A 26,322-nucleotide genomic window follows, 5' to 3' on the forward strand; every position below is an offset into this window, starting at 1 on the left:
TGGTCTTACATTAACAATAAGGTGGATTACTGCAATGGGGACTGTACATATAGATTCAGTGAGTTAACATTGTAATAATTTATGTTCCATTATCATGTAATATTTTAATGTGTTCTTAGTGTTGGGAAGGCCGAGGTCAAGCCTTGCAGTGGTAAGTACACCGGCTATTCCATTTAGAAGTCAAATAATCCCAGAGTCCACCACTTGACGGCCCATCAATCATTCCACACATGCAAGCTCTCAATAAAAGCTGTGGAGGTGACAACGGATTTACACTAGAGATTGGACCTGTTGTTAATTAGGTCCTATTGTACGAGCGATCTGCAAGCTCAATATCTTACTAATATTAGCTGCTGACAATTCATTAAAATGTCTGCATAACTTTGGCGCTGACTGGTGGGGGGAGATTTGGCTAAGTGAAATAATGAAGCAGGGATATGGCTGTGCAGTAGTGTGACAGTAACACTATGCAGATTGCCAGGACATTTTTGGCAGCAGCTGAGATCTGGGATTTATTACAGGATTGTGAGAGGAACCTGGGGAAAAGTCCTCTCATCAGGCCAGCAAAATGGGCATTGAGCAATATTTTTTTGTTATGGGTGAAATAAAAATAATTTGTCATATATCTGTTTTCTATTTTGGTCTGATGCATTAGTCATTCAGAAGTGGTAGATGTTTCGTGTAAGGTTTGGGTAGGGAAATATGCATTATGAGTGGTCGCACTTTCAAATGAGTAATTAGAGTCTGTTTACATGAGCCAATTAAATGCAATTTAAAGCATCAAAATAGTCATTTTCCACTCTGTCACCAGTGTTAAAATATATGAATGGTCAAACCATAGACTGCAGATTCACACAGGCCCATTAGCAGATTTTATTAATTAATATTTCTTTACTAAAAAATCAGGGTTTGACTCACATCAGCGTCCATCAAACACTATTATTGGAAGTTTGGTTGTCTCTGTGCAGTTTAATTATCGTTTCCATGATGAGGCCTGTTCCAAACTCTGCCAAACTTTAATAAAACGTGACTGATTGATTGGGGTTCAGTGCAAAAGCACAGCTAATTAGGTTGGATGGAGGGGTATGTAATTAGGAGTGTAGCAGTGCATCCTCCTCAGTGAAGATGCGGGAGATGTATGCATTCCCATGATGTGCTTCCTGAGAGAGTTATCTCCAAGTCAGTCCGTCCTACCATCAAATGACTGATGTTTTTATTTATTTAGACTGCAAGAGCTTATGGCTAAGCACTGTTTGCGCTCACTATCTTAATTGCTATGGAAATTAATGTAAAATGGCACTAGAGTCAATCAAGTGGAGAGTTCAATTTAAGGAAGATTGCACAGAATGGACTGATCATTAAAAAATGGTCTGGGCTATATATCTCATGATATACTCCGGAACAGGACTGCTCAATCATGCTCCTGGAAATCAACCATTCTGCAGAGTTCAGTTCCATCCCTGCTTCTGGCACACTTGCCTTAATTTTCAAGTGAACTATAAGACCTTGATTAGTCGGTTCAGGTTTGCTTGATCGGAGTTGAAATACAAATTGTAGAGATCGGCTGAAGCACTGAACGTCCTGGTTTTAGAATCTACAGAATATTTTTAAAGGGGTCATATGAATATGATGTGATTTCAAATTTTCCTTTCTCTTTGGAGTGTTACAAGCTCTTGGTGAATAAAGAAGATCTGTGAAGTTGCAAAGACTAAAGTCTCAAATCCAAAGAGATATTATTTCTAAATATTAACACTCGTCCACGCCCCCCTAAAACGGCTCGTTCTAACATGCCCTCACATATCCACGTCAGTATGTGGGAAGATTTGCATAACACCGCCCAGATGTTCACGCAAAGAAAGAAGTCGTACCTTTTATTCTTGTTGTAGTTTTGTTGTTGTTGTTGTTTGTTTTTGTTTTTTTTATAGGCTACTTTAATACGGACGTACGGACATAAAATTTTCTAACCAGGATGCATCTTGCGGTGATCACCGGTGATCAGTTCTGAGCAGATTTTTCTCATCTCAAACAAGCCTATTAAGCGTACAGGCTTCAGCTACTTTCCATTGCTTTCAATGCCATAATGCTGAATAAATACATAAATAGCTTTCCTAAATTTAAATACTTAATTGGATGAATTTCTCAACCTCTCACTCTCTCTCGTGAAGCCCATACGGAAGCGAGGCTGGCTGCAAAAGGGAGTCAATCCCATAGACTCCCCATGTTAAAATGCCCAACTTTACAGCAGAAAAAAAAGCATGTTTACAGCCTGGTGCAAAAAAAATTATTTTGGTCTATATATCTAATTTTACCCTTCATGACAACTATGAGGGGGGTGAATTTTTTTTATAACTCATCCGTTTAAATTATATTAAGCCTTAAACCTCTGCATAATTAAGGGCGTGGTCACTTGAGTGACAGGTGGATTGCCGCTGCTGTCACCGCCGTCGAGCAATGGCTTCAGCAACCAGCTCCAGCCTTTTTGCCTATTTTTGATTACCCCAGAGTGAAGCGCTGCCAAGATGGCGACGGCCCGCTCTGCCCACTTTCAAAAACTCTCTTCGGAAACCTATGGGTGACGTCACGGACACTACATCCATGTTTTTATACAGTCTATGGTGGACACCGATTGTGTAAATTAAGAATCGGATTACTAACATATCCCTAAAATAAGTGACACAAACAGGTAGGCTATATGTGTTATTGGTTAGATTTATGATATGCAGTGAATTGCGAGACCACTAACTTAGAACGTCTGTGATTTGGCTTTATTTTGTGTTTGTGCTGTGTCATGGCATGCCCCATTTTCCCGTTTGTTTGTTGTTTATTTTATTAAGTTAGATGCCGCTATTCAAGATGAAGTCGTTCTATGATATTATCAGTAACTATTCTTTTGAACCAGCTGTCCAAATGCACAAATACATTTTTTTTGAGGCATCTGTTTCTAAAATTATTATTTGTTATTATTATTATTATTAGTAGTAGTAGTAGTAGTGGGCTGTTGTTGTGGCTTCCGGAATTTCAGAAATCCCAGGGTGGGACAAGTGGTCAAATATTGTGTAATATTACAATATTTCAGATTTTTTTTAAGTTATCTTTAAATTTCACAGATTCAGTAATTGTCTTACATTTCATAATAATTTGGCTGAAAATATTTTAATAGGCTGGTTGATGTCAAGTTCCAACTGCGACCGCTTACCCCATAAAGTAAGATAACGTTTTCTCACAAAAGGGCAATACATGTTAAGTGAACTTATCTATCATTCCTTTTCCCCTTGCCAGTAATGGTTGAAACGTTCTGAAAAAAAAAAAACCTTCAGATTGCTCTGAACTTTTTCTCTCCTTAACTTCAACCAGAGAAACTTTTCCTCATTGCATCTGCACCAGCATTCGTGCAAGTGTCGACCACTTACCGACACCTGTCTGTGCCATATGGGGGACATTTTGAAACTGTGCTTTTTCCCCTCAAATGTGCAGGTGAGCAATTTGCTGTCAGCAGATTCTATTACATTGGACAGGCTGCCTGCAAAGCGAGGGAGGGGCCGTGGGGTAGGGCAGCGGAACGCGGGTCTCATTTCTCACTTGATATTTGCCAGAGTGTGGCTGCACCTGTTCGAGGCTGGTGAATAATCATACACAGAGGGGGATTTGATGGCCAACATGTGGCAGCATATTGCCTGGAGATCGCCACGTATATCATTTTGCGGCTCCGCGTGATGGGGACAGAGAAACAGGCTGACATAATAACGCCATTTGTGATGAGGCCTTGCTATTAGCTAAATGAGCTAAATGTGTGTCTAATCATATTAGACACACTGCCAGTAGCAAGGACCAAATCGCTTTCACTATTGCTTTCAGTTGGTACTGTTCTTGCATATGGTTCCCCCCTTACAAACTAGCAAAAAAGCCTCGCAAGATGGTTTCTGAGGGTTCCATCTCGTCTCTGATGTAAGAGTATCAGGAGATATAACACTCTCTTTAATTTTGTGGTTTGACTAAAGCTGGCATGGTGACAGATTTAATGCGCTTTGCAGGGTCCAAAGCGTCTCAGGTTTGGAGCTCTGGGGGCAATGAAACCAGACTCTGTGGTTTTCATGTGTGGGCCGAAAATGACTGTGACTCACTGCTGGGCTAAAGTTTGAATAATCAATCTTACCTGTTATTAAAGCTTAGCTGTCCTTACATTTCCTATGTGATGAATGAACTGTATATTGTGTGTGTGTGTGTGTGTGTGTGTGTGTGTGTGTGTGTGTGTGTGTGTGTGTGTGTGTGCGCGTGTTTGACTTATACCGTTGGACTGCCAAAAGTAACTGGATGCCCTTCACATGTGACAGGGTCTTGGGACAATGAAACATATTACTGTTTGAAATATTTATTATTGTGTAATGAGGGCTTGCTGAGGAGCAGAAGCAGTTTTGGCAGTTTATAAAAATTCCTCTGTGCTGGGGGTCTTGTGTTGACCCCTGTTGGTCAGTAAGTGTACTGCATTATTATTCCACTCAATTGAAGACTGTAGTTAACTATGTAATGCAGCCTTTTCTTAATCCTGAGAAGAAAATATCTTATGTAATGTAATTCATGTATTATTTAAGGTAACGATTCCTGTAGAATTGAAATAGCACAATTCACTGCATGCAGAGTCAAGCCTTAATAAATGCAAGTGTAGAGAAAAATTCCAGTTTAGCCTTCCCTAGTCTGGAAAGTTACAACAATGCGCTAAGGCACTTATATATGAGAGAGAGTAGAGAGGTGGAAGTTTCAATTGATTGATTCTTGATAGTAATAAATCTTATATATTTCTCCCCATCTGAGCATCTACGTAATATAAGCTGCTTCCAGAGTTTCAGACTTCCGTATAACAGTATGTCTTTGAGAGCGCTGTAAGTTCTGTACTTCATCTTCAGCCAGAGTCTGGGGCTGGAACCAGAGTTCCTCGGGGTTGAAATAAGCACTGGAAACTGCAGAGCACGCCGGGCTTTTATTGTCTCATATTGAGGAAGCAGAGAGAAGTAATATATCGCTTCCTCCCAGGATTCTGCTGAAGTGTGCCTCTCTCCTGTTTAATCTCACTGAACCTGGAAGCGAAGTGTGTGCTTGTGTGTTTATGCCACATTTGTGTATGTGGGCTTTATTACGAACCTACTGAAGGCCACGAAGGCCTCTTAACGTAGTGAAATATCTATTTCTTATAATTAACTATTGATGAAAATGAGCGTTTGGATGTGCATTTTAATCCGTTTGAGCTCAGATGGTGCAGTGGGGAGTCTAGCATATTTTAGATTTTATTTTTAATATAATTATCATTAATAATAATGTCAGAAGGCAAGTAATTGATACCATCTCCATTACATTTATATGCTCAATACCAGTCCGTAATAACCAGTTAAATGATCAAATGAGACACATTACGTGAGTAAATGAGACTCAGCAGACAGACACTGTTGGAATAAAAACCTAGACATAAAAAGAGAATCAAACAGAACTACTCCATCTATCAGCATTTGTTTTCAGTGGAAAACGTTTAAAAATCTGACTTAACCTCTGTTTTATCACCTTAGGTTTTGAATATCATAATATGTCAAAGTCAAACTTTGATTTTTTTTACTTTTATGTTTAAAGCATGATACGTTTCTTGAACGGCTTACTCTTGTCATATTTCCAGGCAATGTAGCAATTTCCAAACTGGGGACACAAGCTCATGTCTTCTAATCTGAATATATGTGAAGAAGCCAACCAGTCAAAGTGTAGTTTGTCAGTATTGCTTTCACTTTGCTTTTTGTTGTACAAGAAAAGCTGTTTGCACGAGAGAGAGAGTCTCAAATTGACAACAGGAACAATTGCTGACTGAAGAACAGAGGGAAAGTAAATTGTATTTCAGGGAAGAAATTGACCTATTGACTGTTTCTTTGAAAGAACAGGGCCATGCAGTAACTGTTGAAAAGTTTTAGTAGGCAAAACAAGAAACGGTAAACAAAATTTCACAAATCATCCACCATCTGTCTTTGGCAAAAATGACAGAACTATAAAAACAAAATTAATCTGTGAACCAAGATGAGGCAGAATATGAAAAAAAGTAAATAAATTAAACAAAATGTACAAAACTGACATACTGAGAAATACAAAGCTCAAACCAGACCGTTGTGTTTTATTTAAAATTAACAATGTAAAATAAAAGTGCATTTGTATATTCTTTTGTAAATATTTTTTATACCTTTTCATTTTAGAAAGAAGATCATTTCAGGCAACCAATGTGTTTATGATAACCAACACGGAGCGGAGATGTTTGTGATACAGTGGGACCATATTTCCACACTGAGAATGTGAAAATTATTTATACACGAAAATTATTAATGCGCGCTTGATGGATCATTGACGTACCCAGCGGGTGAAAAATGCCTGTGTCTGACATCCTTAAACCATGATCAGGCTGTGTAAAATCAATATCAAGAGATCCTTCATGAAATATAGCATGCACCTGTCAGCTTACTAAATATAGCATGCTATAATTTATGTGTTTTGAAATATAGGTGTTTTTGGTGGTGATACAGGGTCCAAGGTTATAATTCTCCATACTGTAGGTTGGCCATCAGTTGCACTATGACTGGCTGCAGTAGCAACCTGATGAGTGAGCATTAAAGTAGACAGAATTTTGATTCTCAAAAACATGTGACCAGCCCTGAGTAAAACTGATTGTTTATTTGCCTAAAGTTTTGATTTAGTGACTCAAATGTCAAGTGGTGTAACCATCATAAAAAATGTAACATTTTACCTTGAAAACATATGATTGTGCACATCTTAATCATTAAATTCAAATAGGTTTTCAAACATTTCCAAGGTTGTTTGTCATTTGTGTCAGTCCATTTGTACTGAACTTTACCTTTTTCCATATATTTTTACGTTACATGCTTTATGCTTTGTTGGTTACACCACACTGACATATCTTGACATATCAGTACAAATAGCCAATTAATGAATGACCAGTCTAAAACAATACTGACAAACATATTCTCATGCACTAGACGTTCTTGACCTCACTATTCTTTTTTTATTCAAGAACTGAAAACATTCTCATCACAAATGAGATTGAAGTCAAAGTCAGGGTGTTCTTGAATGAGTGTCACATCGTTGACCCACATACTACACATGGTTAAAATATCCTCCGAAGCAATGCAAAATGCAGTCAGAGAAAAGGGAACTGTATTTATGCATTTGTTTGTTTGTAGAAATGTCACTATGTGGACAGTAGGGATTACAAAGCTTGTACTCGGTCCAGAGTTCAGAGCTGCAGCTTCAGTCGGATAGCAGAAGGATAGAGGCGGATCTGAGTCCTTGCTAAAACAAATAAACACATAAACACTTATTTTAACATGGCTACTCCTTTCAGTCTGTCTCAGTCTCTCTGTCTCACACACACAATAAAACACAGCCCTTTGATGAAGGGGATGGGATTAGCATAAAACAGAATTTAATGGAGTGGTGAGGATTATAGTCACAGTGCTGTAGGAGAAATTTGGATTTGTGGTCATCACGGCCCTGAGGACATCTGTCTCTGTGGCAGTGACTGTGACAGTGTTGTTGGATCTACCAACAATTTTTTTGATTTCACTCTGTTGAATGTTAGAGTTTTGTGTATAAATATATTTCTAATAATAATCTGTGTTTGAAATAAACACGAGGGATTTTAAAAGATGATTGCTGCATGTCTGGCTACCATTAGGCAAAAGGTTAAGTCGTGCTTCGAGTTCAGCTTTATGCTGCTCCAGCAGGAAATTGCACCACTTTAGTCAGAAAAGAGGGTCCCTCAATCACCTGTTCTCTTTATTTCAAAAGGTTTGATGCTAGATGGTGTGTTAGTTGGTTGAATTCTTATGTTTAGGTAAATATTACTGGTGATATTTTAGAGAAATGTTTGTACTGTAGCACCACAGGCCTTTTAAATAAATAAAAAAATAACAATTTTGGACTCTTGTAGAGAGGATCGAAAAGTTGGACTCATCACGATGACCACTTAACTGCCACAGCACAATGCGTTGAAGCAAGTGTCTTGTTTTGTTTGTTTGTTCGTTTTTTTGGTCACCAGTGGCAGTCTTAGCCTTCTTTTCCATAGGGGAAATAAAAAGAAGAAAAAATTGTATTTAGCATGTAGTTCTTTACACAAATGTGGTGTAAATTGATCATATCAACCAAGTTTAAGTGTTTTTTGTATTATTATTGGTTGCATTCAAAAGCCATTTTGACTCTAGTGTGTTCACTATTTGACTCTGGCTTTGACATACTGCCTGAGTCATAACATTTTAAATATGTATATATATATATATGTAACCCTGGACCACAAAACCAGATTTAAGTGTCAATTTTTCAAAATTGAGATTTATACATCATCTGAAAGCTGAATAAATAATCTTCCATTGATGTATGGCTTGTTAGGATATGATAATATTTGGCTGAGATACAACTATTTGAAAATCTGGTATCTGAGGGTGCAACAAAATTAAAATACTGAGAAAATTGCCTTTAAAGATGTCCAAATTAAGTACTTATCAAATTTACAAAATATCTTCAGGGAAAATTATATTTACTTAATATCCTAATGATTTTTTGCATAAAAAAAGACAATTTTGACCCATACAAAGTTTTTTAGCTATTGCTAAGAAAATATGCCCCAGCGACTTAAGACTGGTTTTGTGGTCCAGGGTCATTCATATATATATATGGAACAATGATGGAACCCAGTAATATGTATATATATATATATATATATATATATATATATATATATATACACATATTACTGGGTTCCATCATTGTTCCAGTTTAGAAGAAAAGTACATAGAAAGCGATTCTTCTAAAACATTTTCATATGCGCACAAGCTGCTGTGCTCATCGACTCAGCGCAATGTGACTCATGGCACAGTTCAGGGTCTGGAACTGCTTTTAATGCTATAGTTTCCATGTGCAATATTTTGCAAATACTCAGTATAACAGTCCACTAAACAAGTTCATTATCGGTGCAATTATGCTGAGCCATTGTTAAACAGCAGAGCTATTTTCAACAGCAAACATAAATAAAGAAATAAATATCTGAAAAATATATCAAATTTTTTTCAGCTTATAGACAAATTTCAAACAATAAGTGAGTGTTCATCAGAAAAAAGGCAGAGGTGGAGCTTTGGCCAATCGCTATAAAGATTAAATGCACATTCGTATGCAATTTCTCTCTCTAAAGAGGAATTGCTCACTGCGCTGTGCTGACTGTGAGTCTTTGCCCCTTAGTGTGCTCACAGTGAAGCATTGGATTTTCATGAAGTGTAAAAGTCTCTAAAAGCAGCGTTTTATATCCGTGGAGAGCATGTCTGTCGCAGATGTGTGCTGCAAATCGACTGAGCTAATTGCTGCATTTTGGCTGTGCGCTTCATTATTCATTGTGCTAAAATGGAGTTTTGAGACTTTAAAAAGTTGGAGTGAATGTGTGTATACATTATTACTCAATGTCTTTTTTACAAGTTGCCTAAATACATTCAATGCATGTGGGTATGCTTTCCCTCTGTGTGTATTTGTGTATGTATGTGTGTGTGTGTGTGTGTGTGTATGTGTTTGCTTGCATTTGTTTCTAGGAGACTAACTCACAGTCTTCAAACCTTTTGCCCTGTAGGCATTGCCTGCAGCGTCAGCTCCCAGAAGCTCCATGTCTTTTTTTCTACTATCTCTGTTTCACAGTTCTGATAATGGGATATTGTTTATGCATGGACATCTCTGGATCTGTCCAAAACGTGTTGCCTGCCTCCCAAATTTTCTAGCATAGCGTGCCCATTTACTAGGTAGGATTATTAAAGGTTAAGTTTGCAGATTTTTAATCAGTTTTGTATTGTTAAAGTGTTGATAGTATAAGTAAATTTAGTAATGAGTATTATTTTTTTTCTGTTACACGCACCAAGATTTGTTGGCAAAAGTCTTTCATGAGGAGTAAAATGTGCCATTTGGGAGAGTTCTGACAGATCTAGGGCTTTAAAAAAAAAAAAAAAAAAACCTTCAACATATACTGTATTGTGCTCATGGTGCGATTGACCCCATTGCATCATGGGTGTTGAGGTTTTCCTACCTTTTTCGCCACATCACATTTTCTTTGTTTTCACTAGCCATGTAGCACTGATTTTGACAAAAAACAAAACATGATTAAACATATTAAATGCATAAACAGCCAGCTTTTCTTAAATACCCATCTTTCCAGCGTTGACTTACTCAACGTCTTTTGCCATTTTTGCCATGGCATTTTTAATTTATTTCAATTTCAATTTTCCAGACTGATGAGTAGTTTCAAGCTTATGCACTAGAAATAGAGACAAACTGGTTCTGTCAAGCTTAAACGAAGAGTGAGGCCATTCTGCTCCAAACATCTATATATTTTCAACACTTTTAAACCCATAACAACTATCAAGATTAGCATCCACTATTCATGCAGCACATCTAAAGTCTTGTGGTATGATGTATACACAACTGAACAAGCTACAACAGGTAAACATTTCAGCTGTGTGGACACTTCACTGTAACCAAAAAATATGCTACAATAGTCCTGTTTGCCTGCTACATTAAGAGGCAGTATATTTTCAAATAACTTTTCTATGAGTGGTTTAATTTTTCACCTGAGTGCACAACACCCTGAACATCATACCAAGTCCAGTTACCCAAATTCAGTTACTGAAATGTCAATTTTGGTTTCAGTGTTTTGGTTTAAAAATTAATAATAATAATAATAATAATAATAATAATAGATATGCATTGCTGTTGTTATTTTTTATAATAATAATAATAATAATAGCATTTTAAATGTATAATAATAATAATACAAATAATAATAATACTTATTATTAATTTAATACATAAATATAAAATATTTATAATATAATATTAATTAATTAATTCATTCATTTTTGTGCTGCTATCCTTTTTTGCTTTGTTTTCTAATGCAATGATATCCCCACCTGAATCATCCACATTGTCATTTTGGTAAATATCACAATTGAAAATACGTTTCAAGAGTCTCAAACATGCATGCAAACTCGGAAATTGGTGGTAATTTTAGGATTGCAGTGGCTGTGTCTCTGTGAGTGTGTCGTTGTGGCTGGGTTCATTACTGATGTCACTGCCCCTGTTCTCAGAGCTGTAGCTCTCGGGCTGAAAGCATGAATGATTCATATTTTCTTGCATAACCAGGGACTTTGTGCAAGGCACACATGGGGTAAACTTTCCCTTCAGAGCTAAAAGGGAGTTACGGCTGGGGGGGTGAATACTAAGGGAAGCACTTTCACGAATTTTTTATACATTATACTATCTTAAGTAGCACAGGCCTGTAATGTATCTGTTGTTGCGTGAATTGTGAAACTGTCTTTCCAGTCGGTGTTCAGCCATATTCAGCCATATTCAGCCTATTTTATCTTTCTAAAGATTCTACTCGGGGACCATGTTCTAATACAGATTTTCTGATTAAAGGTGCTCTAAGTGATGCCGGGAGTCGTAACTTCTTGTTGATGTTCAAATTGTTGTCAAACAAAACGGAGGCTAGCTAGACCCTCCCTCCTCCTCATCCGTGCACTAACCCCCCAAACCCCACCCCCAAATCTTTCTTGTCGGTTATTGGCTGGAACAGTTGTGATGCGGGTGAGCCCAGTCTGTTTTTCTTGTTGTTTGTGGAGCCTGTGGTGTCTAGAGAGACCCCGTTTTTTTACAGTGTGTTCAGGGGACAAGCAGATAGCGGATAGTGAGGAGATGTTTGCTGGATGTGACAAAAAATGTTTTGGCCTAAAAAATGTGTGACATCACTTAGAGCACCTTTAAGGTCCATGTTCTGGGTAAGCCTTTATTTTTCAGAACCTGTTGGAATATTAGATGCATATACGTAATAATCCAAAACTTATATGTACTGTATATATAAATGATTGCACTGATACAAATGATTATTATTGTTAAGTAATATTCTAAAGGACATTCTAAATGAGCTGTTTACATGACCCAGATTTCTGATTACTTTATTAAAGGAACAACACTGTGTTGGTTACATGTCTTGTAACCGAAATATGTATCTTGCTAGTATGTATATCAGAATATGACCAAAATTACGCAGCACTGATGTTGCTACACAAAGTGTTACCACTGTCAGCATCCTCAAATAAAGACACAGAGAGATACTATGAGATTCCCTCATTCTGTTGTTTAACCCTTATGCAGAGCAGCATTCACATCATGGTGTTTTTGAACATGCAGCAATCACACAGCTTGAATTTCAAACTTATCTTTGTAATGGTGTGTGATGGAAAGAGACACACACCCTGTCTGTATTATTTTTTAGTTTGTGTAATTTCAGCATTTTACTAATAACATGCAAACAATGCTGTATTTGTTAAAACCATGTAACATCCAAATCTCCTTATGTTAATGTTTTAAAGTATATTTTTATATAGCTATAGTCTTCCTCACTCTTCCCTTGAAACTGTCATTATTAAACAGTTAATTAGAGTTCAGCCTAATATTTAATTTAATTTAATTTAATTTAATTTAATTTAATTTAATTTAATTTAATTTAATTTAATTTAATTTAATTTAATTTAATTTAATTTTTAGTTCTGTTGATTATCTTTGCATGCTTATTTTAATCTTCACTGCAAACACTTGCTTAGTCTCTGCTTTCATGGCAGAACCACATAAACTCAGTTCTTTGCTTTGAGCTTGCAGATTATTAATAAAAATACACGGTTTAAAGTCATTTTGTCACAAGCCAAATGCAATTTTGAAAGCCCTCTGGTCAAAATAACATTCATTCAAGATCATTTATGATCATTAGTTAAACAGTTGCATGCTTAATAATAAATGCACAATTTTCTCCAACTCTGAGAGGCATTGCTCCATATGAATGTTGTTTGTAAATAACACTAACTAAATCTGACAGGCTTTGGTAGACTGCTAAAGAATGAGTCTGTAAGACAGTTGTGTACTCAAATGGAAGTCTGCTATATTGTTGCAGTTTTGGTCGGGATCTGAGAAACGGATATGAAATTGTCTAGGGCTGCAACTAACGATTATTTTCATAATCGATTAATCGGACGATTATTTTTTCGATTAATCGATTAATCGGATACATTTTTTTTTATTCAGTTAGATTTTTTTGTTTATTATAACTAAATAAAACCCTAAATCAGGGTATTTATGTTTAAAAGTGTACTTTAAAAAGTGCAATAGCCACACATTGAGTTTTACTAATATAATCTTTAATTTTTACATTTTAAACCTTAAAACACAAAAGTTTGTCCAGTTTTTAAACAATAAAACTTCTTTAAATATCCAAAATATAAATAAACAAAACAAAATATTGAGTTGTGCTGCTCATATAAACTTCACATTATGAAATTAGGACACAAAGATGTTTGTAATAATATATTAAGCAGCGTATTTTGTTGAAATATCAAAATTATAAATAATAAACAAACAAATGTTTCTGTTTGATACTGTTTTGATACAGAGGTAGAATGCAGAAGAAGAGGAAAACTGTCACTGTTCAGTGTTGTTCATAAGAACATGTTTCTTATTCACTCTTCCAAAACTTTGAATTGGAATGCAAAAATGTCAGCATGTCCACATGCTCCGGGCTGAGGCTGGCTCTCTTTTTGGAAGCTATGTTACCTGCAGCAGAAAACAGACGCTCAGATGGTGTTGAGGAGCTTGGGATACACAAGTAGGATTTAGCTAATTTTGCCAAGGTGGGATATTTATCTTTATTATCTCTCCACCAATCCAAAGGATTTTCTTCCTTGGCTAGGGGCCTCTCACCAAAGTAAGCCATGACTTCATTTCTTATTTGAGTGTTGAGGTCCTCCTCAGCTTTCTCCTCTCTACTCTCTTCATCACTGCTGCCTCCAGACTCAAGGAGTGAGACAAGCAAAGATGTTGAAGGTTCAGCTGCAGTTCTTATGGTTGAGGTGGTAATTTGCTGTTGCACCATCTCCTTTCTTGCTGCAAGTGCTTTAGCTTGCACTTTAGCTTGAACAGTTATAATTTGCTCAGGTGACAGAAATTTCAGTCTTCTGAACCTTGGGTCCAGAGCAGAGGAGAGAACCACAGGATTATCTACCTGATCAAAGAGTGTTTCCTTCCATCTGTTTTGAAGCTGCTCAACTGCTGTGACTTGGAAGGACTTCACTGAAGCTGAATCGTAGGCAGCACCTTCAGTGGACTTCAAGAGCCCTTTCACAAGTGGAGGCAATGAAGAGACTGTTATATATTCCTGCCCACTCATAAAAACAGTGGCACATTCAAATGGCTTAAGAGCAGTGCAAAGCTCTTCAAGCAGACTCCACTGGTCTGGTTTCAAGTCAAGATAGCGTTTGTCTCTGTGAGTGAGGGATGGGTCAGATAGAGTTGCAGTTATGCAAATATTGATTTACACATAAATTGTCTCTCCTTGCATACTCATTTAATTTTAAATAAAAAATGAATTTATTATATATTTTAGATGTTTTGGTTTATATATTTACATCTGAACATCATGTCTGTGTAAATTTGTTTTAACAATTTTTGGTAAATTAATTGGTCAATTAAATATAGAAAGACTGAAAACAAGCGTGTGAACGTAGTAGAGCCGCAGTAGATCGAAACTTTTTTAAAACTTTTTATTACATGGCTTGATTGAATTCCAATGTAGAATGCGGTCTGTTATTTCTTGATAACAGACCGCTCGCTGCGAAATATAACACATCGTTGCCATGAAAAACAGAGCTTTGCTATGGACGCAGGATTCTAACCGTAGAGACGGAACGGACTATTTTCTGTGAAAAAGTGAAAGTGAAAGCAATACAATCGTTTTTAAATCAAACTCAGGACAGGAAAAATTATGCATTCGCTACAAACCAATGACTACAGTGACTAACAAAAACAATCTTTTACTACTGCTGTTATTAACTGCCTTTATATTTAATTTGCCTTTAACCATTTAATTTAACCTATTTCTGCGGTAGCGCTATTATAATCCATCACTTATGTTGCGAGCAAAATGATTGCGCAACCTGATGCTCGAGACAAAATAGATCTAGTGTGACTGTCCCGAAGTTGGTAAACAAAGCTGTTTACACAGTAGCATTGAATTAAACCAGACTATACTATTTTCACATCTTCATATAATGAGAATATAGGCTACAGTTTTTGCTTACCGTTCTGATGTTTCACCTTCATCCATGACAACGTGTTTCCTCTTCATGTGTTCGTGCATCACTGTGGTACTTCCATGCCACACAAGCTCAGCTTTGCATAACTTGCAGATTACAGTCTTATTTGCTGCATTTAATGTAAAATGCTCCCATGCCTTAGAAGACTTGGGGCGCACACTTTTTTCTGCCGCCGATTGATCTGTCATTTCTCTCCGATTATCATTACTCTGCCATTTCGCGTGTGACTGTAGTCATGAAAGTGACGCCATCAGTAACGCTCCCCGTGACGTGAGCAGACCAACTAATCGACAATGACATTCGTTGACAACGATTTTCATAATCGATTTTTATCGATTTTATCGATTAGTTGTTGCAGCCCTAAAATTGTCACAATATTGCACACCAGTGGGCACTTTGTGTGTGCGGTGGGGGGGGGGGTCTTCTTTCTTAGAAGACTTTGGGCCTGAGCATTTAACACTGGAGGTTATTGCATCTGAGCTTACTGGATCTGGGCTGACTCAGAAATGCCAGGAAGGGTGCATGACCTTTTCAGCCTCCATGCACTAATCCTCAGCAGGAGTCAGCACACATGAAGCACCTGCAGAAGAATGGAATGAAAAAGAGTCTGTTTAGATGTATAGTATATTATTATTTTTTTTTTTTATACAGCACTTTCTTTCATATACACATATATATATATATATATATATATATATATATATATATATATATTCTTGAATATGTAACATACAGTGTGCTAATCAAGATAACAATACATTTATTTGATTATTGTAATTGCTAATCAGTTTTTCTTGCAGCTTGCAGATATTGCATCTCAGTGAAGATTTTCATACGATACATTCCGTTTCAGAATTGGCACCAAAAATGTAATCATTTTTATTACATATTAGCAAAAATCTAATTATTATTTAGTAGCACCAGTAGAAACATGCACTGCCTTCTTTAAACACTTACTGTGAAATAATTACTTGCTGCGTTTGCATTATGTTGTCCGTTTGTCCTGTTTTATTCCTTTTTTGAGACTTGTCTTGTCATCTCAGAATGCTTTTTTTTCTACTTTTTTTTCTGCTCTTTCAAAAGTTGCTTCTCATTTTGTTTTTGGTTTTCATGTACCAAATATTGAGGTGTCTGTGTGGCATAGGGTATTTTAGATAGGGTAAACCATATTTTCGTTTTCAAAAAAAGAGGACGGGATATGATGCAGAGGGTGGGGGTTTGAGGGTTGAGTTATTGTTGGGTTTAAGGGGTTAAATTAGCCCCCTTAGTAGCTGTAATGAATTAGACTTCCTAATCGTCGGGAAGAAGGATGCGGGAACCGGCGGACAATCAAATAACATTTAATAATTCAAAAATAAACCCAAAACAGCGCACCAGCCCCTCACGGACGTCTGGTGCGCACAAAATGAAACCAAAACCTAAAATAACGCCCAGGCCTGGTCCTCTCTCGTCCTTCACTGTCGTCGCTCCAGTTTTATATCCTTCCATCTCATCCGTGGGCCTCGAGACCGGTGGGTCGAACAGGTGTAGCTCATCTCCAATCACTCCACCGGCCTCGCTCCCATGTCCCTCGGCCCCGCCCCACTCGTCACATACCCCCATCGCCCCTCGCAGGCCGGGGGGTACTCCCGAGACTGCGCTCTACTCCCCCCCCCCCCCCCTCCGGGGGGGGACCGCTCACGGTTCCCAGACGCACCGCTGCTCGGCCCTCCACCAGCTGGGCGATCTCCTCCGCGGTGCCTGGCGGTGGCACTGGACGGCCCTCGGCGGATAGCACGACACACCTCCGCCCCCCGGTGGACGGCGACGGCTCCTCCGGTTTTGGGCAGCCGGCAGGAGTCCCCCGTTCCCTGCTCCTCCCCGTTCCGGCGGATGGCAGCAGGCTCCGGCCAACTGGCGAACGGCGCAGACTCCTCCGCTCCCTCACGGACGGCAGCCGCCCCTCCCTATCGTGGGCGGCCGGTGGCGAGCTCGCCCGTCCCCGGCAACTCGCTCCAGCCCACCGCCTCGAGCGTCCATGGCGGCACACTCCTCGCCTGCTCGTTGGCACCGCGGATTCACCACAGCGGTGAGGGATCTTCAGCAGCGCGTCCCTCCTTCTCCCGGGCTTCGGCACCACTGTAATGAATTAAACTTCCTAATCGTCGGGAAGAAGGAGGCGGGAACCGGTGGACAATCAAATAACATTTAATAATTCAAAAATAAACACAAAACAGCGCACCAGCCCCTCACGGATGACTGGTGCGCACAAAATGAAACCAAAACCTAAAATAACGCCCAGGCCTGGTCCTCTCTCGTCCTTCACTGTCGTCGCTCCAGTTTTATATCCTTCCATCTCCTCCGTGGGCCTCGAGACCGGTGGGCCGAACAGGTGTAGCTCATCTCCAATCACTCCACCGGCCTCGCTCCCATGTCCCTCTGCCCCGCCCCACTCGTCACAGTAGCGCAATGACCATATCCCAAATATCAAAACTCAAAATATAATTGCCATACCTAAAACAACAATTTTACAGTCACCATTATGCAGATTGAGTATAAACCCAGCCAAATGTCTGTGTACCAGTGGCCATCTTTCACAAAATGTAACATCTACCACAGTTTTATCACAGGTAGAATGCAAAATGTTTCAATACAAGCACTTGGGTCAAATGTAATTTGTACAATAATTCAAAACTTAAACCCAGGGGAGAAAATCAACCTGCCGCAACAGTTTAAAATCCGCCGAATTCCGTGCAAAAAATTTAATTTGGCAACCCTGAGCTGCTTCCAAAATGATTTAAATACTCAGTATATTGATAGCAGCTCCCTGATGTGCAAAAATTGTTTGTAATATTATAATGTTTGCAAGAGCACACAGTAATGGATGTAATAGAATAATGCAGCTGAGTCCTTAGCCATCTTCAATAAACAACTAAAACACATCTGTTCCATCTTTTTGACCCTCTTCCTCTAGCACTGTGTATTCTATTTTAATTCTGACAATTCTTTGTCTTATTTAAAAAAAAAAAAAAATAAATAAAAAAAAAAAAAAAAAATAAATATATATATATATATATATATATATATATAAAATAAACTTCTATTCTATTTTAGTTTTGATTGCTTCTATTTACCTCATTTGTAGGTCGCTTTGGATAAAAGCATCTGCTAAATGACTAAATGTAAATGTAATGTTCAGAAATTCAGCAGGAGCGGGATTAAGAAAAAAGTGTGCTGGTCTTTAATACAAAACCACACGTAATCTATGGCAACTGTAGAAAGCAAATGTCGCGTCCCGGACATTTTGGACGATACAGAAACCCTGGCCGGATGCATATTTTTTTTTTAGATCCAAAAAGAGGACATGTCCGGGCAAAAGAGGACGTATGGTCACTCTAATTTTATTGAGTATACTGATGAGTTATATATGTATAAAAAGTAATACAGTTATTTACATTTTTTATAATATTTCACGATCTAAAATAAATTAAAAATACATTATATTTTGTTTAAATAAATGCAGCCTTAATTGAGCATAAAAATTTCAAAAATAAAAAATAAAATCTTAAAAAACCCTAAACCTTTGAATGCACTTTATAAGTAAGACCCAGTTTGCAGTTAATATGAAGGGATTTTCCATAATGTTTTTTTTTTCACAGATGTTTTACTTATGTTATGAATTACACATTGTTTTGTGTTTTAGGGTAACAGAACTGTCTGTAAATTTAAGGAATAATATGTTTTCCTTTAGATATTTTTTTTCTTTCAGTGTAGTAAAGTTTTTCTTCAGATGGATCACATAATATTGAAAATATTAAAAACCATATCAATAAAGAGAAAAGGTTTTAATGTTGACAACTGGTAGCTGGTAGTGATGGCTGCCCCAATGATTTGTCTCAGCACACTCTCTTTCAAAATCTGAGGAACTGCTTGCTACATTGCAGCTCAGCTTGTTCTACTTCGAGCTGGCATAGTCGATTCCTGGTCACCCAGCGGCTATGTAATGAATGCTCAGTGGACACAACTGTCACCAGTCCCTTCATACCTCAGAAGAGGACCCATTTTGTAATGAGGTTTACAGACAGCTCTGGCCACCAGAGAGAGGAAACACTCAAACACGCACTTACAAGGTTAATTAAAAATGTTGTACCATACCGACACTAGCTAAGATAAAAGGTGAAAGTTAAGAAAAGGAGAGCGAAATTATAATGAAAATAGTCCCCCCACCCTTTCACTTTATTCCCTTAATCACTGATTACTCTTAACTCGTTAATTGAAGATAATTATAGGTTTTTAATTTTCAAATGTAGGTTAGTGGAGAAAGCGAGAGAAATCATTACAAATGTCAAGGGGTTTCACAGTGACGCAAATGAAGATCTTGCTGTGTGGCTAATATATTAGTTAAAATGACTGCATGGTGCAAAGCAAAGGCCAGTGCAATGCTAGTCTTTGACATTAGTGCTGTCAGCTCTCACAAGTTGTTCTAAATGAATCATAACTTTGTATTCTGTCTTAAAGAAAAAATAAACTGTACTGTACTCTGACAAAACTGACAGCCCCTCAGCCATGGGCGGCCATCATGGTTGTGTCCTGGGAAAGAGCTTTCCCTATCTGAACCTTTTTTCCCCTCATCTCAAGAAATATCTGTGTCCACACAAAACAACAAAACCGACACAAAATGATGTAGTATACATGCCAGACCAGATATGGGCTGATGACGTCATAGTTTCAAAATATAGGGGATTCGCTGTCCACACAAAAACATAAGGGTGGTGTTTTCAGATTTAACCACTCTGGGACCCGGTTTCAAAAAATATTTGTTTCACTCTCCCAAATGCCAGATCCGTGTGGACAAAATGCCTATACAATACAATATGTATGCATATACAGCTACAAACATCTCCGTGTGGATGGGGCCCTAGTCTTTGCAGTCTGTTTTGGTCCAGTCTACTACATCCCTATGTGTGCATCATTCCTGTCTGTCCTGTATCTACCCTCTTGTGGATTATTAAAGACTATTTGCATTAATCTTAATCTTTCCTTGTGTGTTTATCTCACCGTAGTGTGACAGAAATAATATATAAAATAATAATAAAATATTATTCCTCACACAAGTCAGTGATGCGCGGGTCAATGTATTAATAACCCGCACCCGACCGACGTGTTTAACTAACCTGCCTGCAACTCGAACCACAAAAAAAGATAAAGAAAATATTGTACCCGAACCGCTTCCTGACCCGCATTTTTTAAAAGCAGTAAATGCTCATCGTAGCGTCATTGGGCCATAGAACTTAATATATTCAAATTTTGTCAATAATTATAAAATAAATGTCAATAAGCTCATAAATTGTACTGAACATTTGTAGTCGGGCTATGTCTATTTTGATGTTTCTGCAACTTCAGCAGACAGTGAGGTTCGGGATTTTAATTGTTCAGATCAGCGTTCGTGAGCAGAGAACGCATTTCTGAATATTCCGCTTCGCTCACTCATTCCGTGGTGTCGCTCGCTCAACCCAGAATGGCCTGCTGATTTGAAAATATGCAAGGAGACATTTAATTGTTTAGTAATAAACTGGTGTTTTTGTGTTGCTGCAAAGATGAAGTTGACGATGCGGACTCGCCGTGAACGCCAGAGAGAAATGCACATTTCATATGGATTAGATAATCAGAGAGTAGCCCATTTATTTTGGTTTGAATATTTTCGTTTAAAAGACATTTCAAGCTTTCTGTAATATATAGCCTATATTTCTCAAATCTGTGAGGCACAAGCTGAGTTGCGGCTCAGCTTAAAGTGTAGGCCTATGTATTTCAAAATTGTGAACTATATAAATTACAAAGGTTTAATTGGCATCTTTATTTCAAACGACACGACCGACCGCGACCCGAATATCATTACAAATATTTTTGGATGACTCGTAACCGCGGGTGACTGCTCATTTTGGATCAACCCGCACATCACTGATACAAGTAACTCTGTGCAATTTACTGACTGATGATTAAAAAAAAATAATAATAATAAAAAAAAAAAACTTTTGAAATTGCAATAGTTTCTTTTCTCGATTACTAACCCCTTTCACTGCTGTACATAGTCTATAGGATTTATAGGCTGCTGTAGAAAAGTTTTGGGATAAATAAATGACCTAGTACAAAAAGAATGTTTGCCTGCAGATGTTTACAGGTTTGAAAAAGGGCGGTCTTATTGTTTATGTGAAAGCCGATATGATCCAGAAGGCAATTTTTCACATATACTGTATATCACCAGCACTTGATTATACTAATAAATGAACGTTGATATGTGTTAGTTAATTTACATCAAGTTACTGTTTAGAACAGCTTATTATTGTACACATTTGAACTTCTTAGTTTGACAGACAAAGTTAAATAAAAATGCTGTGAGTACACAAATCTGCTCATCACACAGGTGACCTGATTTAACATGTTCGCTGTGCTATATACAGCACTAACACCTGAGACCAAGTGTATAGTACGTCCTCTTCACTGGCTATGATGTTGAACACATGTGCAAATGCACAAGTGCACATATACACACAATTTACACAATGCTCATTCATGCATACAAAAATATAAATATAAATATAACAAGTCGGTTTCTAAAGGTTAATTAAAAATTCTAATAAAAATAATTCTAATTAAAACATAGAAAATACTTTTAATGTCCGTAACCGAACAAATAAATGTTTTTTATCTAATGTTTTGTATGCAGTTTGTTATTTTATTTTTTCAGTGATTTTGAAATAGTAAATTCAAATTATCTCATTGATTTAATAGAACTTGATCCATTTTGATTTCTGGCATAATTGTCCAGCCTCATACAGTATATGTACCAGAAGCTCGTATTTTACAGATCACACAACCATTAAGGAATCATTAATCATTTCTAAATATGCTTTACAAGTTGTTCAAAGACAGAATGGGCAATTTAGTCTACCATGCTTATTCAATATGTTGTTTCTTTGTAGACTGGCCTCCTAAAGCACTTTTCACAGTAGTCATGTTGCTGTATTTATGGAGCAGATGTCCATGAGATGATAAAACTAACTGAAAACCGGAGTCTCATTAGTATTCAGTATTCAAAGAGTGGATTTTGTAGAGTATATATATATATTATTATTATTTTTTTTTTTTATTATATAAAATATTTTTTAAATGCACTGCAATTCAAAAGTTTGGTGTATGTATGTTTGTATATGTATGTATATACTCTGTACATAGACATATTGAATGGAAGGGTATGTACATTGCAAATACTTTGTTAAATGGTATTGAATTCATGAAATTCATTGCATTTATAATATAATGGGATTTGTTTTTTTTTTTATTATTAATGTGTTTAACATCATTGCATTTATAGTAATTACTGAACCTTTTTGAGAGATCACATACACATAAGTTAATGAAGGAAAACTTAATTTACACTATAACAATGACACTGTCTAGAACACCTATTTGAGTCTCAATGATAATTCCATCTAAATTTAATTTCTGTGTGAATTTGCAATTAAAATGTCTTTCTTGGACAAAGTGTCTCCATTAGCTGATTAACCTGTTGGACTAGGGATTTGTGTGTGTGTGTGTGTGTGTGTGTGTGTGTGTGTCTCTCTCTCTCTCTCTCTCTCTCTCTCTCTCTCTCTCTCTCTCTCTCTCTCTCTCTCTCTCTCTCTCTCTGAGCACTGAACTTGGTTACTTCAGTTCAGGCATATTCCAGCTCTGGAAGAAACAGTCTTTAGAAACAGGACAGACCATTTGTAAAGATTTCTGCAGCTCTTAAACTGTTTGTACACATAGTATAGTTTATGCTTTACGTGTCAATGCCCATGAATAAATTAAACTAAAATAAACATATAATAATAATAAATAACTAAATAAAAGTTAAAAGTACACTATTATGTGCATTGTACCTATAATGCTAATGAGATTAAATAAACCTAGTGTATTTCTAATTGACTCACTTTATCATAAAAAAAAAAAAAACCTAGAGGGTACCTGGCAGATGCCTAATACTTATTATGTTTAATTTATTTATTTCAATTCTTTTTCAAAGTTTGCCATCCAGCCTAAGGACACTTTTAGATTCATAAATAATGCATTCAGTTTCAAGTAGGTAGATGATGCTAATTTTTACCAAAGGTAGGCTACTTATTAACTTTTTTATTCAGAATCCCTGCATACAAAATATGTTACACTTTATTTTAAGGTGTCCCTGTTACAGTGTAATTACACATTTAAGTACTGAGTAATATTTATTAACTAAATGTACTTGCTATATGGTTGGGGTTTGGCTTAGGGTTACTTGCATGTAATTATGCATAATTTGTTATTACAATTAGTAAGTGCATGTAACGTGTAACCTTAAAATAAAGTGTTACCAAAATATCTATTTATACATGACGTTGCACTGTTATGTATTGTAATTTGCCATTCATAGCTGCAGAGCAATGTATGATGGGAAAACATGGGGAAAAGAGGCCAGGCTTAGTTTTTACCATGCTGCAACACCATTAAAGACACATTCTGAGAACTATGCCGAAGGCTCTCTCGCTGTATCTTCTCTCTCTCTCTCACTGCCCGGGTTCCTGTCTCACTTGCCCTGAAAGCACGGCTGTAATTCCGCTGAATAGGCATATCATGAATTTAACTGGGGAAGAAAGCTGGGTAGCGAGCCAGGCTTTTCTGTGCAATGCTTTATCAAAGTCAGCCAAGTGTATTAAACAGATCCACTAGGCTGGGGTTTAAAAATTCTGTTTGCCACTGCAATCAGGGGCTCAAGCTGAAAAACAAAGACTCTTCCTCTCAAGAAAGGGTGTGGTTAGCCCACCCAGGTAATATCTGTTGGAAGTTGGCCTCATATCAGGCATGGCAGGAATGGATTGCTGTCGGTGTGAAACATGTTCATTTTCAATGACGCTGCAGCTAATATTGTATGTTGTTTTCTCAACATTTAGCACACAACATTTGAGCTGTTTGAGTCTTTGTCAGTCAAGAGACTAAAGACTTTCTACTTTATGAAGTTATTCATTTACGGTTTCTAGTGGTAGCTGTTTTAATGATAACATGACGTGCAAAACGAAAGCAAAATTCAATTTTCCGTCATGTGACCTATTTCTGTGTACGTTTGTCTTTTGTCTACAGTACATGTTTTCAGTACACTTTTTTTTTTTTTAAGACATCTTTCTTTATTGGCGTCAGTTGTTCCATGAAGAACCTTTAACATCCATGGAACATTTCAATGCACAAAAAAATCTATATGGATTTTCTTGGTAAAATTCAATATAAAATATGAAGAAGAAAAATATTAAAAAATGGTTAAAGTTGCAAAAAAAGGAATACATTTGGCATTTTAGTTTGGAATAAAGCTAAATGTTTTACTTATTAACTATATTAACTGCTCAAAACAAGCCTCATCCCAAATATCCAAAACATTTCCAAGTGAAGTGCAAAATGTATAGCAGGATTTGATTTTGTTGTGAAAAGTCTGAGTTATGGATGTTTCATTGGTTTATCATGCTTTATTGCACACTATTATGTCAATTGTAAAGAAACTTTGTTGAAAGTTTTTGAAATATAACAGTCTTTATTAGAATACTGAGAACTGTTGATTAATGCCTAGTAAGATAGACATTAAATAAACCATATAGGGTCATTTTTATGTCTCTTTTGATATAGCACAAAGAAACAACAGACATGAAAATCTTTGGTTAGTTAGATCGTCATTTATTTTGTTCAATTACCCCTTAGCATTCGTGGTGTGACATAACAGCATAAGGCTGCTGACTGTCAAAGCATTAGCGAACTGTCACCGTCGTAAGTACAACCTAAATCCCTCTGCAGATGAGACGTGTATGGGCCACTACTGCAATTACCTTGTCTACGCTCTTTGATATTCCCTCTCCCTCTCTCGACGTCCCTCTGTCTTCACTCTTTCTCTTACTTTCATACCCACACCATCACTGGAGCTTTCCAGTGAAATGGTTGTTTGACACCACTTAATTGGAAACTCTATTAAAACATGTTCTGTCCTGTACTTTGGGCTCTCTTGACTAATTGCCAGTAGAACTCTTAACTAAAGCTGTATAGTATTCAATGTGGGAGAGAACGATGGAGGAAAAATAAAAACCAACAACACAGACTCAATAGGATGCAGCTCAGAGAAAACTTCTAATTACAGTATCTAAACTATAATTTGTTATGCATTGATTGAACTGTGGATGTATCAATGTCAGAGCTCTAAAACCAACCTCTCTGAGACGACGGCGTGCGAGGACATCTAAATAAAATCCTGGGTGTGCATCTTACGGCTTAATTACTGAGGTGCCATCGATAGCAATTCCAATATACCTCTTACAAGCCATCTGTGCCAAACAGGGGTCAGTTGCATGCATTGATTTTCATAAACTGCATGCGGATTTGGATCAACAGGAGTGGAACATCATGCATTAGTATTCAGAGTGTTTGTGCATGAAGTGACTGCGGGGAACGGAGAGGGTCCTCTTCAGAGAATGTGTGAGGAAAACTAACATCCTTCGATGCAGGGACACCTGTGGTGCAGCCATGCATAACTTGTTTCTACAGCTCACCATAACGCTCCGGGTACATAATCACAATGGCAACAAGGTTTTAAGACACCAAAGAGATTTGAAGGTCAGGTGTGAAGACGTGTACGTGCTTGAACCTGCTGTCTTAGTGCTTCTTTTGCTTTGTTCCAAAACCTAGTGAGTGGCCTATAGTAGCAGCATGTTAAGAAATCATAAATGTCATTCCAAATGGAGGAGACTTTAATTATGCTGCCTCTTGTCATACAGAAGTACAGTACTGGTCAAATGTTTGGAGTCTTTTTACTATTTATTATGTTTTAAACATTGCATGTATTTTGCTCATCAAACAAAAAAATACAGAACAAAACAGTAATTTTGCGTGGTATCACTGGTATAACAATTTTAAATAATGTTTTTCTGTTTTAATATACTTTAAAATGTTGTTCTGTGATGCAAAGCTGAATTTTGAACATCATTACGCCAGTTTTCAGTGTCGCATGATTCTTCAGAAATCATGTAAATCATGCTTATTTATAATACATTTTGGAAACAGATGTGCTGTTTAATATTATTATTATTATTTT

At 37.2% G+C, this 26,322-nt stretch overlaps 1 long non-coding RNA gene across 1 annotated transcript in view; it reads left to right on the top strand.

Moving 5' to 3' along the window:
- Nucleotides 1-2,529: 2,529 nt before the first annotated feature.
- The window catches only part of LOC132109610 (uncharacterized), a 59,361-nt gene continuing 35,568 nt past the window's right edge, over nucleotides 2,530-26,322 (top strand). Inside the window, exon 1 of the long non-coding RNA XR_009424531.1 lies at nucleotides 2,530-2,683. This is a non-coding gene — a long non-coding RNA (uncharacterized LOC132109610). The remainder of the gene's footprint in view (nucleotides 2,684-26,322) is intronic.

Source organism: Carassius carassius, chromosome 29 (assembly GCF_963082965.1).
Source record: "Carassius carassius chromosome 29, fCarCar2.1, whole genome shotgun sequence".
Lineage (NCBI taxonomy): Eukaryota > Metazoa > Chordata > Actinopteri > Cypriniformes > Cyprinidae > Carassius > Carassius carassius.